Source organism: Dipodomys merriami, unplaced genomic scaffold (genome assembly GCF_024711535.1).
Source record: "Dipodomys merriami isolate MVZ:Mamm:240054 unplaced genomic scaffold, mDipMer1.0.p SCAF_10, whole genome shotgun sequence".
Taxonomy (NCBI): domain Eukaryota; kingdom Metazoa; phylum Chordata; class Mammalia; order Rodentia; family Heteromyidae; genus Dipodomys; species Dipodomys merriami.
The window spans coordinates 51,473,275-51,482,927 of NW_027202271.1; positions in this window are offsets into that span (position 1 = coordinate 51,473,275).

Here is a 9,653-nt window from a genome sequence, read left to right on the forward strand (position 1 = left end):
TCATCTTCCCTGAGTCTGAAGGAGCAGAAGGACTCGAGCTCTCTTCCTCAGCCTTGCCCATCAGCCTATGATTAGAACCAATAATGGGAAATCTCAGAAGACATATCTCACCTTTGCTAGCAATCCTTCTGGCAGGGGCAGCCCTGAGGAGTAAGCAGGTACCACCTAAGGCATCTGATTTAAGGTGAAGAGTGATAGTCCTGAGAACTGGCCAGCGATCTGACAGCTGCTAACATAACCTTTAACACCTGTGTTAAAATGACTAGTGAACTGGGCTCCGTCTTTCATTTCCTCTTAATACTTGAAAAGCCACAGCTTGGTTTTTGAAAGTTCCCTCAAAAAGGTTCTAAGGGAGGACTCTTCTTCTTCCGCTTGACCGCATTTGGAATCCATAAGTCAGAACCACCTTGAAATTGAAACCAGGAAAATCCCAGGCCTCCGGGCCAAGAGAAGAAACACATAGGTAAGTCCCCCAAGGTAGTTTAAGTAATTACCTAGTTGTTGACATGCTTCAGGGGTGGTGGGGCTGATACGTTGGCTGGAGGACTAGGGATTAGTTATGATGTTGGGTCACGAGGCTTAGAAATGAGGTAGAGCCTTTCGGTATCCCCCAGAGGTTTGGCTCAGAACTGTCCAACCGAGGGATGTGTTCTTCAGACTTTCATAACCAGCCCTGGGAATGATGCATCACTTGACTGACTATATGACTGGCCCGGCTGCAACCAACTATCCTGAAGACACTCAGAAGCCCCTGCTCCTTTGGAACAGCCTCAGCTGTGACCTAAAGGGAAGAAAATGGGGAATGAGAAACAAATGCCAGGATGAACTGACCTATTCAGCACCCCATTTGTGGTTAGTCCGAGGGGCACATAAGACAAGCCCCTAAGACAATACAGTGAATTGTTCTGGAATGTACTGAGTTCTGAGATTCAGGAAGGGATGCCTCCCATATGCCTCCAATTATTTATTTATTTATTTATTCATTTATTGCTAGTCTTGGGGCTTGAACTCAGGGCCTGGGCATTGTCCCTGAGTTTCTTTTGCTCAAGGCTAGCACTCTAACCAATGAGCCACAGTGCCACTTCCGGCTTTTTCTTTTTATGTGGTACTGAGGAATAGAACCCAGGGCTTCATGTATGCTAGACAAGCATTCTACCATTAAGTCACATTCCCAGCCTCTTTTTTTTTTGTTTTTTTATCCAGTCGTGGGCCTGAACTCTGGGCCTGGGCGCTGTCCCTCAGCTCTTCAGCTCAAGGCTAGCGCTCTACCACTTGAGCTACAGCACCACTTCCGGCTTTTTTCTTTTTGCTTATGTGGTGCTCAGGAATCGAACCCAGGGCCTCAGGCATGCAAGGCAAGCGCTCTACCACTGAGCCAACTTCCCAGCCCCTATTCCCAGCCTCTTGAACAGTTTATATATATTGCAATTCACTTGCTTTAACTGAAACACTTGATTTATTTTTCTTCTTCCTAGAGCTAGTCCTAGGTTCTGATCTTTGGGCCTGGGCATAGTCTGTATGCTTATTTTGCTCAAGGCTAGCACTCTACCACTTGAGCCACAGCTCCACTTCTGGCTTTTGGGTGATTACTTGGAAATAAGGGTCTCACAAGACCTTCTTTTCTTGAGGCTGGTTTTGAACAGCATCATCTTCAGATCCTAGCCTCCTGCATATCCAGGATTACAGGCATGAACCACTAGTGTCTGGTTGAAACTTGGACTTCATCTCCTGGATTATATACTGTGGTCAGCAATGCTATCCACCAATGGGTCACCTAATGCAGAAACTTCCTTCCCTCTGCTCTCCATCCACCATGTCCTGTTACCGTTACCCACCATGTACTGGGTGAGCATGGAGGGCACTTTGGGGGGGGAATCTGCTAAATCTGCTCCCAAATTTTCACTAGATGCCTGGGACTGAAGTCTGTGTGTGAGGGCCTGGTCTGGGATCCATCTTAGTTGATGTGCGTGATTCAGATCCCCAGCGGTCATGAGGCAGGAGAGAGGGAGCCTTTCCCCCACGTCATAATTCTACCCAGGAAAACATCTGAAGCAAATGGGAATGTATGGCCAAACCCATTCCATGCACATAGTACTTCCACACTACCCTGGTACTGAGAATTGAGCCCAGGACCTCAGTCTTGCTACGCATGCAACTACTACTTGAGTAAACTCCCAGCCACAAGTATGGTCTTGAATCTTCCTCCTCTTCTCCAACCCCACCATTGCTGCCTTAGTTCAGGCCTTCATATTTATTTCTTCAGATTACTACCATAGTACTACTACATACTACCATACTACTGCCTCTTACTTCGGTCTTGGTCCTTCCTTATCCATTTCCACATCACACAGTGATGTCACAATCTTACCTAGAATTCTTCTGTGGCTGCCCATAGCTTCATGATCAATGTCAAATTGCTCTTTTCAGATCAGATTCCTCTGTAGTCCTTCCGGTCTGTGAGCTCATTGATCGGTTAACTTACTCCCCCTTGGTGGAGGGATACTCTGGGCCAGGCATCACTGTAAGGTCTGGGGATATAACAAGATGGCTGCCAGCCCTTACAGCAAAGTGGAGAAGCAGCTGAGGAAACGCTGTAGTAAACATCACCATGGTGAACTCTGCATTCTGTGACTCAAGGTGGGGTCTGGAGACAAAACTCCCCAGGCCACCTGAGAGCATATCTTAGGGCCCTGAACCAGACCTGCTAAATCTGCTCCCGAACTTTCACTAGATGCCGAGGACTGGAGTCTGTGTGTGAGGGCCTGGTCTGGGAGCCGCCCTAGTAGATGTGCGTGATTGGATCCCCAGTGGTCATGAGGCAGGAGAGAGGGAGCCTCATAAAGGTGAGGTAGGAAGAGGTTCTGCCCATGGAGGGACTGGCAAAGTGCTGGGGCAAAGAGATAAAAACAAAAAACAACAACAAAAAAACCATGGAGCGGGACACCGGTGGCTCACGCTGGTAATCCTAGCTACTCAGGAGGCTGAGATCTAACAATCATGATTCAAAGCCAGCCCGGGCAGGAAAGTCTGTGAGACTCTTATCTCCAATGAACCACCAGAAAACCAGATATGGCACTGTGGCCCAAGTGGTAGAGCGCTTGCCTTGAGCTGAAGAGCTGAGAGACAGCGCCTAAGCCCAGAGTTCAAGCCCCATGACCAACACACACACATAAAAAAAAGGGAGAGAGAGAACATGGGAGATGTTGCCCTATGTTGGGGGACAAAGGCTGCAGATGGTGGCCTTACTTATCTCAGCGATACCAACTGGTCCAGTGCAATAGCTCTGTCTCTTTCTGATCTCATCCTGAAACATCAGGATGAAGAATTGAGCCCGTGCCTTGGCTTGCTATTGTCTCCTTCAGTCTTGGTCTTTTCTTCTGCTGTTTGTCGGCAAGCAGAATAAAGGTGACCAAGGGCAAGAGGAGAGGAAGTGGAGAGTTACCGACTGGATAAGAGCCTCGCTGTGGTATGATGAGAATGTTCTGAAAATGAGCCAGGTGAAGGCAGCCCAGAAGGAAAGTCTGTGAGACCCTTTATCTCCAATTAACCATCCAAACAACACACACACACACACACACACACACACACACACACACACACACGGCAGCCCAGAAGGAAAGTCTGTGAGACCCTTTATCTCCAATTAACCATCCAAACAACACACACACACACACACACACAAGCACACACACACACACACAAACACACACACACACACACACACACACACACACACACACATCAGCTGGAATTAGAGCCATGGCTCAAGTGGTAGAGTGCTAACCTAGAATGAAAGCAAAACAAAACAAAACAAAACACAAAGCTCAGGGACAGTGCCCAGGTCCTGAGTTCAAGCCCCAGGACCTGCACACATGCACACACACACACACACACACACACACACACACACACACACGCACGCACGCACGCACGCACTCACTCACTCACTTCTGAAAATCAATAGTAATGATAGCTGCATAGCATTTGAAGGCCATTGAATGGTGAAAATGGTATATTTTGTTATATACATTTTACCATCTTTTTTTTCCCCCTAAAGTTTTGAGATCTTTAACGTCAAAGAAGAACTGATTTTTTTCAGGTTGCCGCTTGCCCACTTCCTTGCCCCAAATAACTCAGGTAACTTCCTGCAGCCTCACTGTGCGCATCTGCACAATGGGTCCAGGGATGTCACTTGTATCAAAGACAAATCCTGAGGATTCGCTGAGGCAGTGCTGGGAAAGCATCTGGGAGCTTGGCGGGCGATCCCTGTGCTCAGTAAAGTCCTGAAAAGAAAATGAAGAACACAAGCTCTTTCTCCATCCTTTGCCTAGCTGCCTTTCCGTTTTGTTTGTGGTCTGTGCTGTCCTTTCCACTTCCAAATAATTTCTCAAGACCCACAACTACTGAAGTTGTCTTGAAAACATTTCCTAATAGCCTTTGTTACGCCAATGAAACTCTAGTAATTCTTTTTTTTTTTTGGTTGGTCGTGGGGCTTGAACTCTGGGCCTGGGCGCTGTCCCTCAGCTCTTCAGCTCAAGGCTAGTGCTCTACCACTTGAGCTACAGCGCCACTTCTGGTTTTTTGGTGGTTACTTAGAGATAAGAGTCTCATGGACTTTCCTGCCCGGGCTGGCTTTGAACCATGATCCTCAGATCTCAGTCTCCTGAGTAGCTAGGATTATAGGTGTGAGCCACTGATGCCCAGCAGTAATTCTCTTCTTAAGACACAGTTGCTCATTTCTCAAAATGCACCCCTTTGAATTCAGAACCATTAGGTTTTCCTCTTTGCTTACCTTCTTCCTCCTCTTATAAGTTAAGGGCTTCTATAACTATTTCATTGGATGCCTGTATTTATCTCTGCAAAAGAGCAGCCTTGTTGGATGCCAGTGGCTCACACCTGTAATTCTAACTACTAGGGAGGCCAAGATCTGAGGATCATGGTTTGAAGCCAACCCAGGCAGGAAAGCCCATGAAACTCTTCCCTCCAACTGCCCAGCCAGAAGTGGAACTGTGGCTTAAATGGTAGAATACCAGTCTTGAGTACCAAATCTAAGGGAGACAACCCTGGCCACAAGTTCAAGCCCCGTGATAAACAATCCCCCCCACCTCCAAAAAAAAGCATCAGTCTTAGGTAAGAGACAGACATGAGTTTATATCTCCTTGGGCAATTTTCTCCAACTGAAACTTATTCCACTTTTAACTCTTAGGGTGCTGATAACAAACAGTACTCTGATAAGTAACACATCCATGTTATAAGATTCTGTTAGTTTTCTTTTTTTCTTTCTTTTTTTTGATCAGTCATGGGGCTTGAACGCTGGGCCTGGGCACTGTCCCTCAGTTCTTCAGCTTAGCACTCTACCACCAGAGCCACAGCACCATTTCTGACTTTTTCTGTTTATGTGGTGCTGAGGAATCGAACCCAGGGCCTCATGCATGCAAGGCAAGCACTCTACCACTGAGCCACCTTCCCAGCCCTAAGATTCTGTTAGTTTTATAGCATTTACCTGTAAGAGCATTGTAAATTCTTGACCTCAGAGAGAACTCCAGGGGTGGTTGGACTTAGACCATGGGCTAGAAGGAGCTGAGTTGGAAATGCCACAAAACAGTCTGGTACAACAAAGCTTGCGTTTACCAAGAGGCAAACTGATGATTCCCCAGAACTTTCCAGGAGCCTTGGGCAGACGAGAGAGAGGTGATAGATAGACTCTGACACGAGGCACTGACTAGCGGATTTCCTGAGTTGACATGAACATGTGAGCGAGGTCCCAATCCACGCGCTAGGGAGGGTGTTGTTCGCAGTTCTAAGATGGAAACCACAAGGGATTTCATCCTCCAACAGCTGGAATTCAGTCACTCTCTGCAAGAAACAACACGATCGGGAACCTGTGAAGAGTTTGCCCCATTTATGTGTTCAAAACATGACCCGGGGGGTGTTCCGTAGAGCCTCCCCTTTCGAGATAAGGTCTGAGAGCTCCGCTTCCCGTCCTTGTTCATCAGCAAGCATGGTTCACATGTTGAAATCCGAAACTCCTTGGGTGAAAATAACCCCTTTGCAGGCCTTACCAGATGTTGCTTGTGAGGCTTTCCCAAGCCCAGAAAGATGAGTTAATCCTTGAAGGAAATTATTTTGAACTTGCATCCAACTCAGTGGCTTTGATCCAACAGGCCATGGCAATTAAAAACAAGACTATCAGCAGAGCTGTGGGTGGTAGTACTGTCTCTGAACAAGGAACAGACCACTGGCAGAAGGCCGCATTCCAGAACGCCTTCAGAGGCGCAGGGCCTCGCTCAGCGCGATGATGCAAAGGTACTGCACTTGAGCACATGCCGTCATAAAGCAAATTCTCACCCGACAAAGACCCGACAAAAATATTGCCCTCTCTGAGATGCTTCTCCTGAGTGTTTGCATCTGGAGCCCGCTTATTTCTTCACACATAGCACCCAGCTTGCCATCTGATCATTTGCCAAGGATGTATTTCTTTCTCAGTCATAGGGTAAATTCCTAAAAGGTTCTACATGAAGTATATTTTCTACTTCTTGATATCTGGGAATGGCTAGCCCTCTGAGAGGATGTATAGTTCCAAGAAAGTATCATTCATTCCTAGGGTAATTAATCCCTGTTATGTAGCTGACATTCAGCAAATAAATAGGTGTTTACTAAATAAATACAGTTGTTTGTCAATAGCTAAATCCCATTAAGAGTGATAAGGAAAGACCCAGATGGCTGGAATACTAGCTATTTAGGAGACTGAGATGGGGAATATAGTGGTCTGAGGCCTGCCTTATGCAGAAAAGTTTGTGAGATCTTTCTCAACCAACAGCTAGGCACCGTGGTACATGTCTGTCAGCCTAAAAAGCCTAGAAGAGTCAGTTGATAATCTAGGTATGTGCAGGCAAGAAGAAAGCTATGCTTGGGGCTGGGAAGGTGGCTCAGTGGTAGAGCGCTTGCCTTGCATGCCAGAGGCCCTGGGTTCGATTCCTCAGCACCACATAAGCAAAAAGAAAAAAAAGCCAGAAGTGGCATTGTGGCTCAAGTGGTAGAGTGCTAGCCTTGAGCTGAAGAGCTGAGGGACAGTGCCCAGGCCCAGAGTTCAGGCCCCACGACCGGACCCCCTCCCCCCCAAAAAAAGAAAGAAAGCTATGCTAGAGGTATGGCTCAGTGATACAGTGCCAGCCTAGAAAGCAGTAGGCCCTGAGTTCAATCTCTATTACTGCCAAAGATAAGTAAAGGAGGGAAGGAAGGAAGGAAGGAAGGAAGGAAGGAAGGAAGGAGGGAAGGAAGGAAGGAAGGAAGGAAGGGATGGATGGCCATCATTTCTTGCATTTCTTGTTTTGTTTGCCCAGTACCTCATTCCCCTTTTTTTCTAGAAGCTTCTCTTCCCTGGGCACCATCATTATTCTTCCCAGAGAAACTGCCATATCATTTCATGACTCTCTGGAATTGGCCTGACTCAAATTCCTTTAGTGAGTCCTTTTTCTGGGATATATTGTCTTGGAATCAGAGAGAATGTTTAGTGACTCTGTAGGGTGAAAGTTATCTAGGTGTTGGTAAGTTTAGGCGCTGTTGGACTCATGCTTTTCATCACATGAACTCTGGTTAGCACCAAGAATGCAGCTAATGGAGAGTAGTGAGTGGAGCCCCAGAGCGGAGAAGAATGAGAGAGGAATCTGATGGTGTTCAAATCCACGGTTCCAGTTGTTCTCAGCCCCAGGCATATTCCTGTCTTTGGGTTTCATAGTGGTCAGGTTATCCTTTATAAACTCCCCTCCTCCTTTAGTTTACATGAATTTGAGTTAGGTCTCTGTCAATCATAAACCATTGTAAGTCCTTACAAACACAGACGTACCTGCGTCATGGGAGACAATCAAAAAGATTAGTGTATGGTGGGCATTGGTGGCTTGTGCCTGTAATCCTAGTTACTCAGGGGGCTAAGATCGGAGGATTGCATTTCAAGTCCAGCCTTGGTAGAAAAGTCTGTGAGATTCTTTTTTTTGGTGGGGGGGGTGGGGAGGTCTGGTCATGGGGCCTGAACTCTGGTCCTGGGCGCTGTCCCTCAGCTCTTCAGCTCAAGGCTAGCACTCTACCACTTGAGCCACAGTGCCACTTCCGGCTTTTTTCTTTTTGCTTATGTGGTGCTAGGGAATAGAACACAGGGCCTCATGCATGCAAGGCAAGCGCTCTACCACTAAGCCACCTTCCCAGCCCCATCTGTGAGATTCTTATCTTCAATTCACACACACACACACACACACACACACACACACACACACACGCAAACTGGATGAATATTATGCCAAGATATGATGTTTTATAAAACTTTCTGTTAGGTAGGAAGTACCTCTTTGATATCCCTCCCAGAGCAAGGTGAATATTGGCTATAGAACAGACATATAATGTGTCCATACAGTTTCTGATAGATAATTATTTTCATTTTTGGCAACTTTTCTGTTTGTGCATTTGTTGTGAACTCAGATGCTTGGGGGCTGTGATACCCTCTATGCATGATGAGAAATGATCACAAATACTTTCTTTTTTCTTTCTTTCTTTTTTTTTTTTGTCGGTCATGGGGCTTGAACTCTGGGCATGGACACTGTACCTCAGCTCTTCAGCTTAAGGCTAGTGCTCTACCCTTGAGTCACAGCACCACTTCTGGTTTTCTGGTGGTTTATTAGAGATAAGAGTCTCACAGACTTTTCTGCCCAGGCTGGTTTTGAGCCTCGATCCTCAGATCTCAGCCTCCTTAGCCTCCTGAGGTGCCACCGACATCTGGCCTACAAATAATTCCTAAGAGTGCACAAAGTAGGATGGGTTCTGAACAGCAGCCTGGCCAGAACAGAAGCATTGTGCTTCATGAGCAAGGATTATGGGAAAGAGGCTTTGTCTAGCTCCCTGGTGGAGAAGACAGTCCAACAACTGATGGTGTCCATATTTTCTGATCCTGAAACCCAGGCACATAGCTCAGTGCGTGTGAGAGAGCTTAAGGGAACAATGGGACCACTTATTTGACATTGGGAGACCAGCTTAGGTACCTGGTTACCATATTTATAGAACATCAAATCCTTCTCAAGACAGACCAGTTTACTTAGTACCACCCATGTGGTTGGTTGGTTCTGTCCTTGGCACATTCACTCATTTTTGCCAGATGTTACCCATATTTACCAGATATCCCTTCCTGCTTGCTTTATTGTTTTTCACGCATATTCTACCCATCCTGCACACCTACCTAGCCTACATCCTTGAGAAGATCCCCATTCTAGCTGACCCTGGTCAGCATACTAGAAATGGTAAATACATACCATGTCACCAACTAGAGACACCCCACATTCTTAATTGATGATAATTGTTGCTAATTCTCCTCTTCCACTTCCTCCTCCTCCTCCTCCTCCTCCTCCTCCTCCTCCTCCTCCTCCTCCTCCTCCTCCTCCTCCTCCTCTTCCAAAGGCATTAGCAGTGGCATTTCATTTCCTGTCCCACAAATATACATATGTTATAGATACACAAATACAAAGGGTCACCTCCGGGTGTGATGGTGGTAGTCCTCCCCATGAGAAAGTTGCCTGCCAAGGCGTCTTAGAGTGGCTTCCTACTGCCCAGTCACCGCCACCTCCTGGGACTCAGTTTCCAAATTTGAATACTGATTCATTTGGATTCCA